Source organism: Rousettus aegyptiacus, unplaced genomic scaffold (assembly GCF_014176215.1).
Source record: "Rousettus aegyptiacus isolate mRouAeg1 unplaced genomic scaffold, mRouAeg1.p scaffold_m13_p_5, whole genome shotgun sequence".
Classification (NCBI taxonomy): domain Eukaryota; kingdom Metazoa; phylum Chordata; class Mammalia; order Chiroptera; family Pteropodidae; genus Rousettus; species Rousettus aegyptiacus.
Window position 1 is genome coordinate 23,500,875 of NW_023416308.1, and position 20,059 is coordinate 23,520,933.

Below are 20,059 nucleotides of genomic sequence, written 5' to 3' on the forward strand. Positions count from 1 at the left end.
TGTCACTTGGCAGCCACGTTGATGAGCCACAGGACACCCCTCCACCCTCGGGGCTCTGCCACAGCCGCAGCCTCATAGCCTCTCTGGGCCTTGGTTTTCCTGACCATAAAGTGGGAGACCTGCCCCAGCCCTGGTGCGGGATGCCCTGAAAACAGACGGGACAGACAGGCAGTCGGACCCTCAGAGGCAGCCAACGAAGAGCACAGTGACACCCCTTCTAAGAGGCCAACACACCAGCGTGTGATTGTGTCTGGAATCTTCTGGAGAGCAGGAAGAGTGGAGGGGGAGCGCTCCTTCTAGGTCTCTCTGGAGGGCACTGCAGGCACACAGGCACCCCAGGTCATGTACAAGGTGGGGAGGGTGCGAGGACAGTAGCACGAGCTCTGTGGGCAATGCCTGGAACTTTCCAAGACCAGCCCTCAGGAAAGCAAGGAGACACTTATCCCACTGGTGCTACCAAGAAAGATGGCAGCCACCAAACCGGTATATTTCTGCACCTACACAGACCTGTGTGCGGCTGCCCCAGAACCACTGCAGGTCTCTGCCTTGCATGCAGTCCTCTCTGGCTAACAGGGTCCCCCTGGGGCCTTGTACTCTCTGGAGTCTGTGTATTCCTGCAGGGAAACTGAGCCTGTGAACACAGGAGGAAGAAGGAGACAGAGGCCATACTGGGTTTCCCCCAGCTAGAGGGCCAGTCCTGTGGGCTGGTCCTGCAGCCCAGTACTGAGGGGTAGGCAAGATTTCCCAGCCATTGGTCCCTTCACGGCCTCCTCCGACCAAATCTTTAGCAGTGTGTTTTGGGGGGTGGGCTGCAGCCTGGGAACAAACTGGGGTGGGGGCCTGGGAATGAAGGCGGTGGCCCCTGGGGGACGCTCGAGTGGGGCCAGCTGTTGCTGCCTGGCTCCACTTCCCGCCCTGTGCTGACGCTGGTCCCCTGGGCCAAGGCCGGTGGTCTGTCTGGGAGGGAGTGGGCGGGCTATGGGGGTTGTGCCTTCCTCCAGGCACGGTGGCCCCAGGGGTAACAGAGGTGGGAGGGAGCCACCTTCATGCTGAGTGGCAGAACCACCGTTCAGGAGGGCTGTGCTATCTCCCAAGCAGCAGGTCCCAAAGTCTGCTCTGAGCCTCCATCCCACTCTTACCTGGCTTCCAGGCCAGCCCCCTGCCTGGGGCTATGTTCCAGGACCCTCAACTCCACCCTCAGGGTCCTCTGTTCTACACCATGAGCCTGGCATCAGCCTGTATCTCCTAGTCTAGTCCCGCTCTGGCTGGTCCTTCTGTCTAGTTAGCCTCCCCACCAGGACCAGGACCATCCTACAACTCCTACTCAATCTTCAAGACCCCTTGCAAGCATGCTTATCCCTGGGAAGCCACTCCCATACTGGGCCCAGGACCAACGTGGTGTCGCCATCTTTTCAAGACTGCTTCCTAGTGGCCTTGTATCTGCCACTGGACTGGACACCAGGGTGGAGCATACAGCTCTACACCATGGGTGAGAGGTCTCACAAAGCCTCAGTTTCTCTATCTGAACTGTCCTTGGCTGAAAGCATCCTTTGAGCTCCGGCAGGAGACCGAGGCCACCAGGACCTATGCTTCCACACCCTAGGTTCTAAGGAGATAGAGGGGCTCTGAAGAGTAGGGTTCGATGCGGGTGAACTGGGGTTTTCCCCAGCACAGAAGAGTAGGGGCCCAGCTGGCAGCACCCTAAACACTTGGATAGATTCAGCAGAAGGCCAAGAGGCAGGTAGAGTGGCTGGTGAGGTGGGGGCCAGAGAGGGAATCTTTTTGCTCTCAAAATCCCTCCTGCCCGCCCTCGGCCCCCAGGGAAACCCGTGGTGCAGGAATCTGATATTTTAAGACTTAAAGCAAATGTTTCTGGAGCCTGAGCTGCACTGAGGTTCCCACCCAGGCCTCATGGGGGCAGGGCCAGACACAGAAGAGAGGAACCCCCACACCTCCCACACCCCTGCCACAAGCAACCCTATCCTTCCTGCGGTTTCTGTTGGAACAGGAGAGACAGCGAGGTGGGACCCTTTTGAGGAGTCAGAGCTGGGGGCAGCTTCAACACTGAGGGTGGGGGCCCAGTGTTGGCTCCCCACTCTGTTGGTCCTTCTCTCTCAGGCCTCTAGCACAATATGAATCCTGTCAGGAGCCCGGAACCCCTCTAAGGCTGGCCTTCCCTGACGCTGATATGAGGATGTTGCCAGACCGTCCTTCCCCACCGCAAAGTGGGCAAGTCACTGTGCTGCTTTTGACCCAATGGCAGAAGTCACCTGGAGCTCCAGGCTAAGAAACCTGACGCTTCTGGGTCCATGGAGCAGGGGATCTGGGATTGATTGGTGATGTCTGCCTCAGAGGCAGTTGTGAACACATGGATATGTGTGCTGGAACTGGCTTGATGATAAACCAACACACCAGGTTTTCTTTACCTTAACATTAGGAGGGACTCCCGGGTGCCTGGACGACAGAGGGGCCGAAGTTGGCTCGAGCTGAGCTAGGCTGGCCTGAGTGAGGCCCAGGCTCCAGGTCCCACCTAGGGACTCAGTGGAGCCATCTTCCTTCTGGGAGCTTCCCAGGGCTCTGAAGACCGGGGCACCATGGGTGGAGGGGCTGGATGGGTGGGTGGACAGCACGGGACAGGGAAGATGGGGCTCCAGATGGGTCTGATGGGATTAGGGCCTAATCCCTAAGAAATGTTTTGGGGACTGGGCCAGCCCAGGCCCAGCTGGGAATGTGGGGGTTGAGGAGGCAGATGTTCTGGAGATTCTTCCAGGGTGGGCCATCCTAACAACCCCAGTCAGCTAGGCCCGCAGCCCTCAAAACACCTGTGTTGAGTCCCAGCTGTCAGGGCTGGGCCATACCCCTACCCCAAGCCACAGAGCCTGCCAGAGCAAAGAGCCTCCTCAGGGGCCATTGACCATTTTACTGATAGGAAACCAAGGCCCAGAGAGGGGACAGACCTTTCAAGTCACACGGAGAGCCTACAGCCAGCCCCACTGCGCAGACTCCTTCCCTGACTCTGCCCCAGCCCCGGAGGCCCTCCTGGCTGGGCCGTGGGAGAGATGGAGCTCTGAACAGCTGGGTGTGGGTGAGAACAGACCTGAGTGTGAATCCCAGTCTCCTGCCTCCACCTGACACACAAAATTTCCATTTCAGAGCTGGGGAAACTGAGGCACAGCGACACAGTGTGTCTGTCCTCACAGCATGAGTCCAGGCCTGACAATGAGTCCCTCCTTACACCGTCCTGTTCACTCACCAACCCAGCCCCTTCATCCACAGCGTCCAGTGAGGTGAGGGAGCAGGTGCTGCCCGCTCCCTCTGAGCGCCGACTTCCCCACCAGACTGTGATCTGCCTCAGTGGCCCTTCTGCTCTGGTGAACTTCTATGCACCCTTAAGACTCACTGAGGCCTAAACAGTGAGATCCAGATGGCACAAACACCCCAGCTCCATCCCCAGCTGCTTATCTCCCTTCCCTGACAGGGGGAATTCTGTGCCTTGTGCCTCTCTAAAAGCCCACTAGCCCTCCTCCCTTGGACAGTACCAGGCCAGGCCCCTGCTCCCTCACCTCAGTGGATGCTGCAAATGAAGGGGCTGGGTGGGTGGGTGGACAGGACGGTGAAAGGAGGGACTCATTGTCAGGCCTGGCCTCATACCATGAGGACAGACATACCGTGTTGCTGTGCCTCAGTTTCCCCAGCTCTGAAATGGAAATCATGAGAGTCAGGTGGGTGATGAGCCTTGGGTGCCTTGACCAAAAGTTTAGAGGGAGATCAGGGTGGGCTGCCCAGAAGGGTAGCTGCTGGGAGCTGCTCCCACAGTGGGCACCACTTCAGGGGTGCACATGCTCTCTACAGTTCCCTCACCCAGCCAGCTGCTCAGGGTTTCAACCTCTCACCAGGACCCAGGTCTCTGCAGGCAGACCCCTGACTTAAGGCATTGCCAGCCTACGGGACCAGGGAACTGTGCCTCCTGCAGGCTGAAGGCTGCATAACAGCCCCTTCCAGGAAGCCAGGATGCCTCCCGGGTGATTGCAGCTGGCACCTGCCTACCACTGCCACCATTGTCCCCATGAGTGCTCCTACGACATCACCCATTACTGTTTGGTCTCAGCACTTCCTTCCACTCCTTGGGTATCTGTTTCCCCATGTATGTCTGGGAGAAGGGAAGGTGAGCAGAATTTGTTTAGAGGAGAGATGGGGACATCCTAGGAGTTTTGGGCAGCTAGGGTTAGTGTAGGGAGAAGAGGTGGACAGTGGGACCTGGGATGAAAGGGCAGGAGGGGGGAGAAAGGCCCCTGTCAGTCGCCCCAGAGCACAGAGAGGGCCAGGGCCCCACATGTAGAAAGCAGAGGAACCCGGGTTTAAGCCAAGGGCAGACAATGCCATGCAGGCACTGCTCACTGCTACTGTGCCCACTGTCTCCACACACAGATCCCATTCCCGAGGCCTCTCTGAGGAAGGCCAAGGGGGCCAAGAGCCAAAGCAACCTGCTTTCAGGAACCTGCTCCCACCTCAGACCCTCTGACTGGGACGGAAGGTCGAGGCAGATGGGCTGAAGACCAGACTGCCTCTTCGAAGTCCACGTGACCCTGGAGGCTCAAGGTAGAGCTTACCCAACTGTTCACAGGTGAGGGCGAGTATGGATAGGAAGATGGCAGTGAGGCAGGGTCCAAGGATGACCTCGCACCGAGGCCCGATTCCTTTCCTCAGCCACACCCCTGCCAGAGCCCCCTCCTTCTTCTTTCTCCACCCCCAACTGGTTCCTAGGCCCCTAGCCCTGCTTGGGCACCGGGGCTCCAAACCAGAAAAACTAGATGAAGAATAAACAAGACTACACTGCAGCCTCCACCACTTCCAGCACAGGCAGGGCTGTGGAGCTGGGTCCCCCTCCTTCCTGGGGTCCTGAGAGTCAGGGCGGGAGGGGTAGCTGGGAAGGGGGCGTGCAGAATCCATAGTTTCCAGCTAGTACCCAGCTTTCCCCAGTCTGCCCCAGCCTGCCTCCCCAGCCCAAGTTCCTGCCACACCAGGCACAACACCCTGTGCTGGCCCTGCTGTCTCTCCAGGGATGGGCTTTCTTCCCACCAATCTGCAAACCAAGAACTGCAAATCCTACTGACCTGGAAGCCATGAACCACCTCTGGGAAGCGAGCTTACCTTCACTAGGAGCATGAGAGTAGGGCAGAAGACCACAGGGTCTGCAGAGGGGAAGCACAGAATGGAGGGTACAGCTGGTGTCCCTGAGGACCCCTGCAGACAGAGAGTCCTGGGCCCAAGACTCCCTCCTCGAGTCCAGGTTTCCAGGATCTGACCTCTAGGATGATGAGACAGAACTGCCCATTGTAGGTGCTGGACAAGCACTCGCTTATTCAACCAACAAACATGCTGGTGAGGTCCAGCGGCGGTGGGTGCCTCACACTCATCAGCCTTCACTCTCTCCACTACCTACCCCTGCCCTCTTCATGCCCCCTCTGAGATGAGGCCACACCACTGGACCTTGCGGTGTCTCAGACAGGTCTCCCCTCCCCAGCACCTGCCACTCCTGCCCCAAAGGCCTTGCTTGTGACTTTAATCAAGTGAGGGTAGAAACTATCGATTTGGATCCAAATAACAAGAAATGACCACAGAGGAAAACTGGAAGGATGCTTGGCATTTTTCGGTATATTTACAGATTCTTAGCTGAATAGTCTCCTCTCTACAGGAGTAGGAGAGAAGGCTTGTGCTTAGAGGAACAGTGGAGCAGCAGGCTGGAGAGGGCCATATCCAAGGGCAGGTAAGTCGGTGTTCAGGACTCACCCAGCAGGGGGGATGCAATGCTGGGCCTGGGAGACAGACCAAGTGGGACCTTGGTTCCAGGATGCTGTTTGAGGGAGCTGAGAAGGGCAGCCAAGAGGTTAAGGGGCAGGGACTCCATCCCTCTCCGTCTGCCTTCCTCAGAGCCCTGGGGCTCAAGGGACTGTCAGCTCAAGAGCAGTTGGAGGCTGGAACGGGAGGTGAAGTCCAGCGATTTTGTCTAGAGGACACCGAAGTCAAGCTCCCTCATCTGGGCTAGTTCTCAGCTCAGAACAGCCTGAAGAACAGGGGTTTGGGATGGGGGTGGCGGCAAGGAGGAACATACAGGGCAAGATAGGACCTAAGGATGAAGGGAACAGGTGGGGGCTGAGGCTGTGGGGTCCAGAATGGCAGGGCGGAACCAGCCGAGGGCCTAGCCACACAGTTGGTGCTGGGCAAGCCTATCCTTCCTGGGGGCCTGGCAGTAGCCTCAGACTTTAGGTGAGGATGAGGCAGTGTCCAGGGCTGCTTTGAGCTGAGTGGGCTGGGCACCCAGCTGTCTTGAGAGGACGTGCTGCCCCACCCTTGGGCTTTGCCACCAACATTCACATGACCCACGTCTGGCTGCCTGCCTGGCCAGCACCCCTGCCAATCATGCTGACCTTCCTCCCACCAGCACCTGCTGGGAGCTGACAGAGGTCTCTATTCCCGGCCAGGCGCCTGCTCAGGTTATATTTAGGCCATTGGGGGTGAGGAGGGTGCTGGGCTGCTAATGCCCTCCTGGGGCCCAGAGCAGGGGCAGCTGGGGCTGGGCCGTCTGCCCGGACCCAGCTTGATGGCTCAGGATGAGCTCTGAGGCACAGATTGCTGCCTGTGGGGCCTCTCCATAAGCTCCTGGCCCTCTGTCCAGTCATTTGCAGGCTGGGAGACATAGGCTCTGGCCATGGTGCATATGGACAACTAAAACGGGACTGAGGTCTGAGATCCCAGCCACGGAAGGATAAGGCTGACCATGCTGGAAACTCCAGGAACTCAGCCTGGGGTCGGGGGTGGGGGCAGAGGTCTTTGAGCTCTAGAGGCTCAGACATCCATGAGTGTAGTTGGTCCCTCCTGGGATCTCCCAGGGCCCTGCCTAAGGAGACAAGAGGACACCGAACCCCAGGCCCTTCCTGCCTGCCCAGACTGAAGCCTCTTTCCCTCCTGCTGCCAGGCAGGATATTCCCAGGGAGGAAATGGCCCCTTGGAGGCCACCTCATCCTTGCTGGAATCCAGGGCCACTTCCTGCCCTACGTGGGCCTTGGTCCTGCCCCCAATTCTGCCAGCCCAGACCAGACCCAGTTTTCCTGCCCCAGCAGCATAGAGGGGCAGGGACATCTCAGCATCATCCAGCCTAGTGGGCATGGGCCAAGCTCTCCAGACCCAAGGGCCTGAGAGCTTCTGCCTGGGACCCCAGATCCCTGTCCACAGACCCCTCCTTCAGATGCCCCTACTCGCATCACCTGCTGCCCCCACGGCCCCTCTCCATGGGGGAAGATGACCTCAGCATCCCCTGTCTGTCTCCAGGAGCTGATGGCTGCCTCGGAGCATCACCCTGGCTGTGGCAGAAGCACGCTCATCTTGAACCAGTGGGCTAGCCTGGATGTGAAGGGTCCTGTAGTAGAGGTCACAACCCTGCTCTGGAGGCAGCCTTGTCTCCAGGGGAGGTCCCTCCTCGGCCCAACCCTTCCTTTCCGCCCAAGCCCCTCACCCACCAGGTCCTCACACCCCATTCAATGGGGCTTCCTGCCCCTGTCGACCCCAGGTCAGGGCAAGTCGCCTGGCCAACCCCCTCCACCCGCTGCCCTAGGAAATGAAACTGGGGGGCTGTGGGACTGGGCTGGAGAAGCTGAGGGCAGGGCTGGGGGCTCCGAGGGAAGTGAGAGGCCCCCACCCTGCCCGCTCCGATGTTCAGGAAGTAGGGATCTCAGAAGCTTCCTCTCAGCCAGACGTGCTCTTGGTGGGGGGGTCAGAGGCCTAGCCACAGCTGCCCCATCCTCCCCAGCCGGTCACCAGCTGGGTGAGCTATGCTACCACAGGCCTTAGGTTGAGTAGCTGGGTGTCCCTTGGGCCTGCAGGTGGCCGGCAGTCAGGGCCAGAAGGTCTCTAAGTCCGCCCAGGCTGGAGCACGTCTGCCGTGGTCTCCTTGGGGGCTTTGGGCACAGCCCACCCTGCCTGACAGGATTTGCCATCAAGTGGGTATAGCAGGACTCAGGAGAGCCCAGCAGGACCCACCCCAGCCTGGGCCTGTGTTCCCTCCAGCTAGAACTCCCCCAAGCCTGTTTTCCCATCTGTACAACAAGGTGACAATCTCTGGCCCCAACAGACAGACAGACAGAAGGGCCAGTGAAGGCTGGAGCTGTGCTGACTGGGCAGAAGACCCTTGGGGCCTTCTGGGGCAATGCAGCGTGTCCAGGCCTATCAGACCCTGAGGCCCGGGGCCCTACTACCTGGCCCTTGATCAAGCCTTGGCCCCTCCTGATGTTCCCACTCAACCTCACCCTGAGCTCAGAGACCTACCTGGCTACCCTAAAGCTTTTTCTTCCTGACCAGGTGCCCCCCAGCTCAGGTTCTGCTGGGGAGTCCATATACATACTAATAAAGGCTTCAGAGGACTCCAGCCCAGCGAGGCCCAGAGTGCACAAGGCCGAGGAGGGAGTTCTTGTCACCTGGGCAACAGGTGGGAATCTCCGAGGGTACATGGAGGACCCCACTGTCAGGTACATTGTCATATTGGCTCATCCTCCACCCATGATAGGGGCCTGGACTGCATTCCAAAGGGGAGACCAAGGCTTAGGGGCACTGACTTGCCCAGGTCTCAGTCCGTCCAGGTCTCTGGCTGGGACGAGGCCAGCACCATGGCCTACGAGTATATGTCTATGACTGTGTCTGAGGCCTCTCCAGTCCCCCGCCCCTAGCCCACACATGATGGGCGGTCGTCCATCAGCGCGGCCAGCCCTTCTGGCCATCCATCACCAGCCGGCAGCCACAGGAGGAACGGCCTGTTTGTTTTGCCAGCTCCGTGTCGCTCCCTGGGGTGGGGGCTAGAGGAAATGGCTATTTTCTGCCTGGGGGAGCTGGTGGACAGCAGAGGTGTGCAGGGCACCAAGGGCAGGGCTAGGCTGGGATGTGGCAGGACCCCAGCTGGACAAGGCCCCTTTAGCTGCCTGAGGATTTGCCCTGCTCCATGCCTCAGTCTCCCCTCTGGAACCAGGGTGAGTGACATTGGGATTTTCTGACTGTTCCCATGGCAGCTGTCTCCAGCCAGGCCATTCACCCCTGCCCCTTACCACTGGGTGGGGTGGGCTCAGGTGTCAGCTGTCACCGGGTTGGAGGTCCTCTTGTCAGAAATCTAAGATGCTTGATGCTAGCTGTCCACAGCGGCTGTGGGGAGCAACCCTGGGGGCGGGGTCAGGCTATAAACCAACCGATGAGGGGTGGGGAGCTTCCAAGAGGTCTGGAAGGGCCTGGACACCTATTTGGAGTCATTCATCCTCAAGATCAGAACCAGGGATACTTGGAGTCACATTAGGAGAGAAAGCAAATGTAGAATGGAACCTTGAGGTGACATGCCATACTAAGGGGACAATGTCCAGATCCCTGGGCAGTGTCCTCAGCACCTACAGAATGACAACTGCTGCTTCATGAAGTATATACATAACACATATAATTTACTGACATGGCTAGGTGCCCAGCAATCATAATCATTTCTCCTAGCAACACCCCTGAGGCTCTCGTGGGACATGTCTTTTACTGCTGTAGCTTCAAACCTCTGCCCTTACCCTGATCTGTAACATGGTCACTCTTCACTGACCCCATCCTGTGCTACCAAGGAGGGGCCTGGGCTCCCTATTGGACCTGCAGATAAGGAAAGCAAGCCCCAAAGTCCACAGAGTAGCTAATAGTCATCCTGCTTTGAAGTGCAGAGATGGACAGAAGGTGCTCAGGGCAATAGTGGCATCTGAGGCTATGAGAGGGAACTCTCTGGGGGATAAGTTGAGGGGCTCTTGGAGAGGAAGGATCAGCGAGACTTGACTCCCTGAGTCCCAATCTCAGTCCAACTCACGAGGGCTGGCTTAGGCCACTGATGTCCCGCCTCCTTGTGGATCTTTGAGGCCACCCTCCTAGATGGCTTGGTCCTGCCTTGCCGCTCACCTCACAGCTCAAGGAACAGACAGAAACAGCAAAGCGGAGTGAAGGGCCCAGCAGGTGCAAAGGGTGAAGTCCTGAGCTGGATTTAGTTGTCAGTGGGGGCAGAACAATGGCACGAAGCCAGTAAGGAGGGGACACATGGCCAGGGGCCCAGACAGGAGCCAGGACCCAAGCAGGCGGGCAATTCAGAGAGGGGCATGCCATTGCATCAAGAGAGCCAGGCTGTCTCAGGAAAGCCCCAGGTGTTCCTACTCCACGTTGGCTTTCTTGGGAGGCTGCCTCAGTTTCTCCAGTGGGCATCTCATAAACTTTCATTGGTCCCAGGGCCTGGCCATTCCCAGTGAGGCCTGAGACAGCCCAGTGCCTGCTTACACCCTCCCCAGCATGAGGCAACCTAGGTGCATTCAGTCCTGGCAAACACCTGGGAGGGAAGGGCTTGGTTGGCTTTGGGGCACGGGTGAAAGCTCACATTCGTCTGTCTGTCTGCCCTGCACAGCTAGCTGGTGCCAAGCGTCTACTTAGCAGGATGGGGTAGCTGGCGCCTTCATGCCACCCACACCCCTTCCTGCCCCCGCTGCCCGGCAGCCAAAAATAGCTTCAGCCACCCCATCTCAGCCTCAGTTTCTCCATCTCTGGGATGCCCCTTGGTGGGTAGAGAGAACAACAAGACAAGATGGGGGTAGGAAGATTCAGCCAGATCCTCCCTTCTGTTCTTCTGGTCTCAGTGCCCAGCTGGCCCCAGGGAAGCTGAGGGTCCAGGCTTGGCCAGGGGCCCCTTCCTCCTCTTTCCTATCCCCTACTGGGATTATCTCAAAGCCAGGGACAGCTCAGTGGGTTAGTAGGGACCCAAAAGGGGGGCTTCTACAGAAGCAAAATTGACCCAGCCCCTTCCCCATCCAGACACCTCTGGCTACTTAGACAGCAGGAAAGGCCAGGCTACCCACTACACACACAGGCGCTGGCCAGACCCTCTCAGCCATGAAGGCAGAAGAGGCCCAGGGGGAGGGGTGGGTGGAAGAACCGGCCCAGGGACCCATCCATGGACTGACCAAGGAGTGGGCCCTGCAGCAGCAGGGGCTCCACTGGTGGGGGGGGGGGGGCTCAGGGTTGTCAGGCTGTCCCCTCCCCACAGCTGTCTCAAGCTCCCATCTCCCCCTCCCACCCCCAGGACTCCTATTTCACTGAGGAGATTAAGACCACCTGGCGAGAGCCCCCTCCTCGCCCTCCCTAGTCCCAGCCCTCCCCCCTGGCCCCATGGGCCCCTCGAGGTGCCCTCCCACCTCACGCCTCTCCACCCCACATTCCCACGAGGCCTCCTCCGCAGCCCTGCCCCTGCACTAGACAACATCACCACCTGCTCAGTAGGCTGCCTGGTCCTCTGAGCCCAGACCCCTCCAGTCCTCACCTGCCCTGCTCCACCAGCCCAGCCTGCCAAACCTTGACAGGCCACTGTCACCAGCCGTTGTCCCCACAGTGGATCTCTGGTCACATCCCGCCCTGCCCCTCCAGGCCTGGCATCCTTTCTGGTCAGCACAGGCTGCAGCCTCCTGCTGTTTTTGCAGGGTCTTGGGAGGGAACTTGGGCAGCCCCATGCTTCGAGGATGGTGGCCTGGGGTCTCAGTTGTGGGCCCGTCCAGCCTGCGTAGGCAGCCAGCAGGGCATGCTGCTGGCTCAGACAGACGGAGGAATCTGAGCTCTGAAAACCGCAACTCTGAGCTCGCCTGTTTGTTTGCTTTTGAGAAATTCCAACCTGGTTCAGCAGAGCCTCAGAGGAGGGAAGGGATTTGTCTGGCTGCGGTGGGGTGGGGCCATGCTCTTGGACATGGGGAAACCAAGGCTGAGTCTGGGACCTGGGTTGGGTGAGGAAGCCAGGCAGAGCGTGCCTGACTGAGATTCCGGAGTGGGGGGAGGGCACAGAGGCAGAAACTCCCCCTCCCTGAACTCCAGGTCAGGCCTGGAGGCTCCACAGGAGCAAAGAGGCAACAGATGCCCACCCACACTCCTGAGGGACCGGCTGGATTGTGGGGTGGTCCAAAGAGGCCCAGGAAGTAGTAATGGTGACATTAACTGAGAGGCCACTTTTGGGAACTGACATGAGCTTGCTGGATCCACACTGTGAGACCCCCAACATTTTCTCCATTCCTCAGACAAAAAAACACTGAGTCTTAGAGAGACCAAGCTGTGTCCCTGGACACAGAGCACTGCAGGTGAGACTCATGCCTGACCCCAGCTCACGGTGACTGAGTCACACTACCGGCCTTGGTTCTGCCCTGTTTCAAAGGGCCATGGGGGCAAGGAGCCCAACCTGAAAGAATCAAATTCTCCTCTGAAATTTTATCCCCACCTTCTTCCCACAGTTCCTACCTTGGAAAGGCAGTAATTCAGGCAGGGCTGAAGAAGGGAGGGGCATCAAGGGAGACGAGGTCTGGCTGCTTCCCCTGGTCTCCCCAGGCCCAGCTGCTCATGGGATGTTGGCCCTCAGCCTAGGAACCCCATTCTGGAGCCTTGCTCATCAGGCCACTCTGCCTTCACACTTACTCTACTGTGACAGAACACCCCTACCACTTGGATAGTGTCTCTCAGGCTGGACAGTTTACCTACCTCCTGTCTGGTCAGCAGGCAGAGGGGGAGAGCAAGGTGAGCCTGCTGAGGACAGTGGGCACAGAGACTGTGGATGCGAGGCCACAGCACCTGGGTGAGGTCCTAGGCTAATGATCCAGCAGCCCTGAGGGCTCTGCCAGGGAGCAGAGTAGATTGAGAAGGGCACAAGCACAGAGCCAACCTTCCACTGCATTTAGACTGGATGTCCACCCAGAGTTTCTCCTACTAGTCGCACTTGGCTGTCATAGTAAATATGTGGTCAACTTGAATTTATTTGCTAACCTTATCAAACATTTAATGAAAATTCCAGTTCTGATATATTCAATTATTTTAAATGCTCTAAGTATCTTTAAGGGGAGATGCAATACATCCAGTGATTATAGGGAAAATACCCTCGCTATGACCTATTAACAAAGGTGCTGATGTCACTGGCTTAGCAGTCATTCTTCATTGCCTCTGGCGCTGACCCTAGTTTCTTACTTCTCAGAGCTTCCCAGAGCTCATCTTACTCAGACCGATTAAGGGCCGGGCCTGAGCATGGAGAGTGACCTCCCCGGTGACTCCACCCAGAAGGATCTCTGTTGAGTGACCTTGTTGTGGGAGACTTTTCCTGTACCCAATGTCCAAAGCATTGTCCTGGCCATTGGACCCTCCTCCCTGGGGCGTCATGAGCATGTTACCGTCAGGAAATGACCCAACATGAGTGGAGTGAAACATTTTATTCTTCCTTCATCATGTGGTACCTGAGACTTCACACGGACTTGTCCAAGTCAAGTAAATACAAGGCACACTTGAGTTACTGAAATAAGTGTCACTGACATTGAAAATTTGCCACAGTGGCCACTGTGAGGTATACACCTGCACACTCGTGCATGTCCATGTAAACATTATGCATGTGCAGTATGTGCACTCTGATCCATGTTGATGTCTGTGTATGAGAACAATGTGTGCATGTGTGTGACCTTAATCACGTGTGGTGTGTTCACATGTGTATGCACACAGGTGTGGATGCATTATTAATGTGTGTGGTATATACACACATATTCATTCATGCCCATGCTCACAGATGTGTGTGTGGTGCTGTGGGTATCATGTGGGTGCATGGTGGGTTGGTACAGGTAGCCAGCTGGGGTCCCCTGCTGGCCAGAGGAGAGTGTTTGCAGGTGTCTATCTTCTGATCACTCGCCCTCAGCCAACATACCTCAAGGGCTTTTGGGGTCTGTCTTTTTCCTTGGAAAGTGTGATTCCCCTGCCTTGATCACAGAGGGGAAGCAAGGGGGCTGGTGGATCTGGTTTCCTCAGCCCTCAGTAGGCAGCCTAAATCTAGGTCACCTGGGTCTCTGAACCCTACCTCTATCTGAGAGCACCTACAGTAGAGCAGATAGGATGGCCAGTAAATGGATAGATAGATGGACAGCTGGCTCCCCATGTGGCTAGGTTCTCCCGCCAAGTAGGCAGCTAAATCAACAGGGCCAGAAATCGGAGAGGGGCCCAGGACCTGGCTCTTCACCGGTCTGTTTGTTTGTTTGTTCTGGAGTTGTGGGAACTTCCAGCCTGCAGGGGGCCCTTGTGCCCTGCAGGAGGCGGAGGGTATTACCCAGGACTAACTGACGGCCTCATCGGGCTGGCCATCCTTCTCCTCATCTCCCCCCATCTATCCTCCTGGGCACTAGACCCAGAAGACAGTACCCATAGTGAATGGGGTGCAGCGAGGCCCTTGGCAGATGGGAGGCTGTGCACCAGCTGTGCACAGCTGTGAGGACCCTGGTCCATCCCCTTCAAGCTCTGAGGGGGCTCGTGTCACAGGGGTGTATGCCTCTGTCCTGCCTTTTCTTCTCCCACACCCATCGCCCCCTCCAGCATCCACCCCTCTTAACATTTCAGTTTCCCTCTTTGTTCATCCTGCAGTCATCAGTCCCCCAGGAGCCAGGCACTAGCATTGTCCTGGAACCAGGAGGCAGGTGGCGGTGGGGTCTAGGAAGAGTCCCAGGTGATACCATGGGAGAAGTAAGTGGTCCAGTGCTACCCTGGCCATGGCTTAGCTCACTCCCACCCCACCCTCTCCAAGCCACCAGAGTGCACACACCAGACTATTTCTAACTCCTGAGGCTTTTCAAGAATTCCATGGGGTTTGCTTGCCCAGGCTCACCTGGGCATCACCTTGGAGTCTGGGGCCCTCTCATGTAGATGCCACTATACTGTACTGGGTCTCCCAGACAGATCTTCTGCTTGCTGTCTGCCATGCGCCACAGAGCTGGGAGCCAGACATAGAACCCTTCCCCTACCAGAGGTTTATGTAGGAAGAAGGGGAAGGAGGGGCTGGCAGGGACCTCTGCTTCAGTAGGGGAGCGCTTCCTACTTCAGTAGGAAAGGCCAGGGGACAGTTAGGGGCCAACAGCACCACTGCTGGAAAGAGGGGGTCGTCTCCTTCTCCACCCTTACAGGGCGGCGTCACGGGGATCCTAGGACCTGTGCACTACAGGATGTGCACTGCAGGGCGGGGCCGAGATACAGCGCCCGTTTGCGGCCCCAGCCCTGGCTGTGCGGCGACCAGACCGGCCCCAGGGTCTGCAAACCCACTCTCTACGAGCAGCCAGTGCTCAGGTCAGTGGTGCGTGTGCTGGGTGCGGGAGGAAGGAAAGTGCAACCTTGGCTTTAACCACAGACCCCGAGCTCACCGCGCCCGCGCCTCCCCCACCGCGCTGAGCCCATGGGTCTTCTCCTCGCTCTGTGGCTGGGGACCCAGGGGCGGGGAGGCCACAGCACGGTGGCCCCCACCCGCCTGTCCACGCCCACGCGGGCCATCCAGAAAGTTGCGTTCGTCGGCGTCGCGGGCCAAGCACCTTCTTTGAATGGAAGAACGACTGGGCGCGCCCAAGGAGCCAAGGTCTTTCGAGAGGCGTCCAGAATGAAATAGGTGGGGACGGGGACGGAAAGAGACGACAGTGCCTCTGGAGTGCCACCTCTCCCGGCTCCAGCGAAGCTCGTTCCTCTTGCCGCTGCCTCGCTGAAACTTGGTCCCCAAAGGCACAGCCTCGGAACTGCAGGCAAGGAGGAGCCGCTGACGGCTGCAGAACGGCAGGGTACAGGCGGCTTCTGGTGCGGGGTCTCCCTGTGAAACCTCTGGGGCCGAGTCCTAGGCAAGCAGCAGAGGCCGTTGCTGGCTCATCAATCCTGAAATGAATTAATTTGGACAAGTAAAGCCCCCAGCCCTCCTCTGTCGGAGCCCTGAGTGACCCGGCCCAGTTCTGCCCCGCTGCAAGCTCCGAATCCTAGGAGAGGAGGTCCCCAGTGCGCCACGCATTCACATCCTGTGGGCTCCCTGTACAGATCCATCCTTGTGCCCTTTTGCCCCAGATGGCCCGAGAGACTCGCTGGGGCGCGAGTGGTGCGCACCTTGACTTCAGCAGCACGCGAGCGCAAGAATTGGTAGGGCTTAGCGCCTGCCAGATGCACGTGGGCGCGAGGTCCCTTCGGGGCGGAAACCGAGAGGCAGGAGCGAATTCTGAGCTGTGGGCGCGGCGCTGTGGATGTGCTTTTACAGTGGGCAGAGAGTGAGGAGTAGGGTCCCCACCAAAAGAGTGTGAGGGTGCCCGTCTTGAGGGTTTGCGGGAGCCACTTGTGCTCTGGGGAAACGGGGCTAGGTAGACAGCGGGGCAGCCAAGGCTGTCCCCTCTTGTGCGCTGGGGAGAAAACACCCGAAATACGGCTTGCTCCAGGCGAAACTCCGAAGATGCTGGGGGAAGAGGGTGGTGAGTGAGCCGAGGCACGCAAAGGCTCCTTGACAGTACTGGGGCACAAACACACGCCCACGTGGGACCTTTGCAGGGCCCAGAGAGAGAAGCAAAGGCTGTGGTCCTGTCCCTGCCAAGGAGAAGCCCCGATCCCAGTCCCAGCCCCAACTGTCCGCATTCACACTCCCGCTCTCTGCCGGACTTCTAGTCTCCACCCCGTACCTATGAGCTGCCAGTTAAAGCCGAGCCTCGGTTTTAGGGCCTGTAAAATGGTCTCATAGCACCCACCTCACAGCCAGCGGGTGCGGCGAAATGCAGGTCTTGTCTTCACTCTGCGCCCCAGGCAGAGAGGCAGGCCGTGCAGCCCAGGGCCCAGCAGTGCACCACGCCCTTAAAAGGCCATCCTAGGAGGCTCAGGACCCCCAGGCGCGCTCCGCTCTCATGGCCAGCAGAGCAAGGCCTCCTACCTCGCGGTAATGGAGGCGCGGCCGGCAGGGGGAGCGATGCGGAAGGGAGCCCCGGCGGGTCCAGGTGAGGGAGGAAGCATTCCCGCAGGCGGCGGCGAGGCGTGCGCGTGCGGGACGGTGCGTGCGGGGTGCGGGACCACCAGCGGGTGCGTTCCCTTCCGTCTGCGGCCCTAATGAGGGCTGGATAGTGCGGTCGGTTAGGAGCGCGGGCAGCTGGAGGGGCGGCAGAGCGGAGCGGAGCGAGAGGGCGGAGCGGCGCCCCAGGAGGGACGGAGGGTGGGTCGGAGGCGCGCAGCCCCGGTGGGCGGTAGAGGCAATGGCTCTGCCGCAACTGGAGACTCGGGCGGCCTCGCTTTTCGAGCCCTTTTGGGCCCCTCCAAGTCGAAGGATCCAGAAGGGGCCGCGCGTGAAGCTACAGGGTCCGGGATTCTGCGTATCGGCAGCTGTTGGAGCGCGGTCGCTAGACAAACGGAGCGGCCTGGTTGGGACCCCTCACCTCTTCCCAGCGTCCTGTGGTGGACGCCGCAGAATCTTCTCTGCGGCGGCGCTTTTGACGACTTATCCATGGCCCGCAAGGTCCCAGCTCAGGCAAAAAGGGGTTAATGAGGGACTCTTAATGACTCCCTCTCCCCTTCATCGCCTCAGAGGTGGAGCACCAGGGACATTGGGATGGCCCCCAGAGGTTGACCCAGAGTCTTCAGGAAGCCCCAGGGTTTTTCACTTTCATTTCTCCCTTCTCAATATTGGCCACTGCCTTCAGGTATTCACCCAGGCACGTGAGGAAGTCTCCCCCCAGGTGCAGAAGACACATGCTAGGACAAGGTGGATACCGGATAATGCACAACCACAAGCAGGAGCCCACCCCACCAAGCCCCTACAGGGGGACCCACACATAGACTTTGGGTATGTGCAGCAACCAGCAATAGGTACCCCAGGTGATAGCCCTGCACACCTCTCTGGGTACGGACCACCTACACTGGGCACACCTCCTGCAACTCTGCCATGACTCGCCCCCAACAATGTCCCCTCCCAGCTAGGTTTTCTCTTCTATCAGAAGCAACTCCTCCTGGGGTCCTGGAGAGAGTGGGCTGGCCCTGCTCAGGGAGGAGGGACAAGGACCTCAAGCCCGGCTAGTCCCCATATCATACTCTTCCCAGGACCTGCCCCTAGGCCCTACAAGTCACTGTCACTGTCACAGCCCTGAACAGCCACTCGAGGCTGAGGGAATGGCCCTAGCAACAGCTTTGCTTTCCCTTCACAGCCCACAAAGCTGCCACTGCAGCCTGGGGGGCAGGGAGGGGGCTCACCATACGTGAGGTCACACACACTACACCCCAGTCACACAGCACTATCCACATGCTCACTGGCTGCACTCTGGCCTCATACTCTTTCCTGGACTTCAGGCCCAGGAGCCAGTCCCTTTCCACTGGAGCCTACTCCCTAGTCCTTAGTTCCTGGGCCTTCACCACCTCCCAGCCAGTACCCCCTCCAGCCTGGGGTCTGAGGCCTTGGGATTGTAAAAACCCTGGGAGAAGATGCCTGCCCCCACCCCCACCCAGACAAGCACAGGCAAACAATGTGGTTGCGGGCAGAGAGGCCTTGAAAAGGAGGCCCTTACTGCTAGAGCCTCAGTGCAGGACCAGAGGCTCCTGAGAGGCAGGGAGGCTTGACATCCTGATGGGGAGACCCTGGTCAGGAAGCCCATAGGTGCCTGATCTGGTCAGAAGAGAGGCCGTAGCAGTAGTAGGTGGAGGAAGGCACAGGCCAAGTCAGGCCTTAGCATCTGAGATGCCTAGGCCTAGACGCCCTCAGGCCTCAGGCAGGCAGGCCTTGGCTCATTCTGCTGGGCCTAACTGCCCCAAGCAGGCAGGCTGGCTGTGGGGTGGGTGGCCTTGGAGGTGCAGCACACCACTGGACCTAGAGGCCTGAACTCCTCCGACGACGTGTCCTCGGCTCCCTCGGCCAGTGCAGGCCCCGCCCCCGGCCCTCCCAGAGCCTGGCCGGTGCGTGGGGAGGTCGGAGGAGCGGGCACTGCCCACCCTCCGGATGTATAAGCGTCCTGGTCAGAGGCGGGCGGTGCGCGCACCGGGGCGCGTGACGCTTGGGCTCCCGGGCTGCACAGCCTGGGCAGCGCCCCTCTCTGCTCCAGGTCCCCAGTCAGGACAGTGAGCCGACTGAAGGGGGCTGGGGGTGTTTGCTGGGCTGGGTCCTGTTCTGCTGCGCCGGAGGACAGGACGACACCACGTCCCTGGGGTTGTCCGCCTGCCGCCAGTGCTGGAGCCCGAACTGCCCTCTCCTCACCCAGGTGCAGGGGCAGCCAGGGAGGAGGAGGCGGGAGGGACTGAGGGCAGGGGCAGGGCCGGGCCCAGGCAGCCCCTCGTCGCTTTACGGTGCCCGGCTGCAGTGTGCTGGGACTGGGCACTCCTGGTATAGCCGCCTCCCCTCTGGGGCTGTAGAAGCTGACAGTGGCTTTACCATACAGAGGAAAACCCAGCCTCGGTGGGAGCAGTGGGATGTTGGAAGGGCGATGGTCGTGGAGGTCCCTGGGAGCAGAGGTGAGGGGCCAGGAGCTTGAAAAGCAGAAAGGCCCTGTGCTCCCAGTGAGCTCCACCCGACTGGGCCCCTTGGCTGCCACTGGCCAGGAGTGGGGGGCTATGACGCCATAATCCCCTGGGCCCGGGCTGTGGCTGTGAGTGGCACCAAAGGCTCCCGCCCCCGGGTCCCGTGGGCTGGGCTGGCCTCGGTGCGGCTGGGTGCACGCAGTCGGAGGCGGCGCCGGCCAGGCCGCCGGGCGCCTATGGACTCGCGCAGCCCGCTGTCTCCCCGGGCCAGCGCGTTCAGCATCGCCTCTCTGGTTGCAGCAGAGGCCGCAGAGCGCACCGCTCGCTTGGGACCCGGGTCCTCCGACCCAGTGAAGCTTCACCGGCTCCTGGAATCCCCAGCCGGGATGCACTTCAGCACCGTCACCAGAGACATGGAAGGTGAGCCTCCCCGATGCGTCTACACCTACCGCTGGCCAGACCCCTGCTTCTGCTGCTGTGGGACCCCAGCAAAGAGGGTTGGCAGGGCCAGGGCGCAGAGTGGGTGGCGGGGAGCTCTGGCAGGGTGGGCTCCAGGCTTCCAGCTTCAACTCTGGGGCAGAGGAAGGGCAGACATCCTGCACAAAGCCTGTGCACCCTCCAGCCTGGGGACCCAGCTGCAGAGACCCGCACACAACCAGACCCAGACCCAGAAGAGGGCTAGTGGAGGCCGGGAAGGACAAGAGAGGAGGATCAGAGAAAGGTAGCAGAGTTTGCTTTGAGC